The sequence below is a fragment of the Scylla paramamosain genome, chromosome 32, assembly GCF_035594125.1.
Source record: "Scylla paramamosain isolate STU-SP2022 chromosome 32, ASM3559412v1, whole genome shotgun sequence".
Taxonomy (NCBI): domain Eukaryota; kingdom Metazoa; phylum Arthropoda; class Malacostraca; order Decapoda; family Portunidae; genus Scylla; species Scylla paramamosain.
The window spans coordinates 11,959,881-11,962,380 of NC_087182.1; the positions used below are offsets into that span (position 1 = coordinate 11,959,881).

At 44.6% G+C, this 2,500-nt stretch overlaps 1 protein-coding gene across 1 annotated transcript in view; it reads left to right on the forward strand.

Annotated features, from left to right (window-relative positions):
- Positions 1–2,500, forward strand: part of LOC135088876 (protein Smaug homolog 2-like) — a 54,386-nt gene that overhangs the window by 26,408 nt on the left and 25,478 nt on the right. The window lies entirely within an intron of this gene.

Sequence of the window (2,500 nt, forward strand, 5' to 3'; positions counted from 1 at the left end):
ATTATAGTGTAATAATAATAGTAGTTGTTGCTATTGTTGTAAGTACGTACGCAGGTGTATCCTGCTGTCATGCTCATCTGCGCATAAAAAAAAAAAAAAGACGCTGTTATTGACACCGATCGTCTAATAAAAGGAAGCTGCACTGGTAAACACCTATATATAACCTTTTATAGTGTAACGTCACCGGGCAGGGACCAATCAGGAAGTGGCGTGTGTGACGTCACAGGCTGCTAGGCCAACTAGGAAGTGCGTTTCCGTGACGTCAATGATATCCAGGGCTGCCATTGGTTAGATTGGACAAACACGCCTACTGGATCGGGAAGTGACCAGACCATTGAGAGAGAGAGAGAGAGAGAGAGAGAGAGAGAGAGAGAGAGAGAGAGAGAGAGAGAGAGAGAGAGAGAGAGAATTATTATTTATCCTGTGACACTTTTAACATTATCACCATTACTACTATCACCTTCACCACCATCACCATCGTCACCAATATAACCTTCACCATCACCATTCTAAGATGTTGCAGATTGAGACAGAAAGTGTGTTGCGTGGGAGTTGCAGAACCGGTGTGTGTGTTGGCAATTGGTGAAGCAAGTAACCAACCAACAGAGTGGTGTAATGGTGAGAGAGAGAGAGAGAGAGAGAGAGAGAGAGAGAGAGAGAGAGAGAGAGAGAGAGAGAGAGAGAGAGAGAGAGAGAGAGAGAGACGTAATAACTTCATTCATAGTCATTCATTTTTTTTGTCTCTTTCTCTCTCTCTCTCTCTCTCTCTCTCTCTCTCTCTCTCTCTCTCTCTCTCTCTCTCTCTCTCTCTCTCTCTCTCTCTCTGTGTGTGTGTGTGTGTGTGTGTGTGTGTGTGTGTGTGTGTGTGTGTGTGTGTGTTTTTCTCTCTTCTCTCTCTCTCTCTCTCTCTCTCTCTCTCTCTCTCTCTCTCTCTCTCTCTCTCTCTCTCTCTCTCTCTCTCTCTCTCTCTCTCTCTCTCTCTCTCTCTCTCTCTCTCTCTCTCTCTCTCTCTCTTATGATATCATGCGTACCTGAACCTTGACCAGACCGGGAGAAAGGGAGGGAGGGAGGAAGAAGAGGGGAGGAGAGAAAGTAAGATCGACGTGGAGGAGTAGGAGGAGGAGGAGGAAGGAGAAGGAGGAGACGATGATGCATAAGAAATCAGTTTTTAAGGTAATGAAAAAGAGCTAAAGAAAGTAGAATCGTGAAAGAGGAAGATAGATCTGAACATGAAAATAGAGGAGGACGAAGAGGAGGAAGAGGAGGAGAAGGAGCAATGGAGGGAGAAAGTGAAAGTTTAGGAGGCCAGCCTGGGTCGTTCCTCTCTCTCTCTCTCTCTCTCTCTCTCTCTCTCTCTCTCTCTCTCTCTCTCTCTCTCTCTCTCTCTAGTCATTGTGGAGGTGCTGGAAGTAGTAGTAGTAGTAGTAGTAGTAGTAGTAGTTATAGTAGTAGTAAGTTTTGTAATAAGAGATAGATGTGTTGGATGATTCACTGTGTGTGTGTGTGTGTGTGTGTGTGTGTGTGTGTGTGTTCATGCTGTCCACGAAGCACACACACACATGCATACTCGTACCATACATGGACATATACTTGGAAGTGACACACATCTATACGTCACTAGTTAAGATAAGCACGAGTGTTAGGATGTAAGAGAGAGAGAGAGAGAGAGAGAGAGAGAGAGAGAGAGAGAGAGAGAGAGAGAGAGAGAGAGAGAGAGAGAGAGAGAGAGAGCTAGTTTTATTGCAGGAAGTTGAACACCTGTGAAAGAAGTGAACGAGGAAAGTCAAGTAGTGACAGGTGTTCTCCTTATAGCACATGTCAGAGAGAGAGAGAGAGAGAGAGAGAGAGAGAGAGAGAGAGAGAGAGAGAGAGAGAGAGAGAGAGAGAGAGAACGGAAGGAAAGAAAAGGAATAAGTAACTACGTACACACTGTGGTCTTGTATACTTTAACCACTTTCACTCTCTCTCTCTCTCTCTCTCTCTCTCTCTCTCTCTCTCTCTCTCTCTCTCTCTCTCTCTCTCTCTCTCTCTCTGCGTGTTACAGCGTGTTTTATACATTGCTTCTGACTAGTGAATTGAGAGAGAGAGAGAGAGAGAGAGAGAGAGAGAGAGAGAGAGAGAGAGAGAGAGAGAGAGAGAGGAGGTCAGAGAGAGGGATGCAGGATGAGTCACAGAGAGGCCTGTGAGAGAGACGGAGGACAGACAGACACACATGCTACAGTCGGCTTCACTCACCACCATTATCATCACCCTCATCCTCGTCATCATCTTCATCATCATCGTCGTCATCATCATCATCATCATCATCATCATCATCATCATCATCATCATCATCATCATCGTCATTATCATCATCATCATCATCATCATCATCATCATCATCATCATCATCATCATTATCATCAATAAACACCACGGAGATGAACGAAATTATCCTGATTTGCCATAGACTTACGTAAGATTGGCGTGACGTAAATAAATGTACATCTTTTTCGCTATG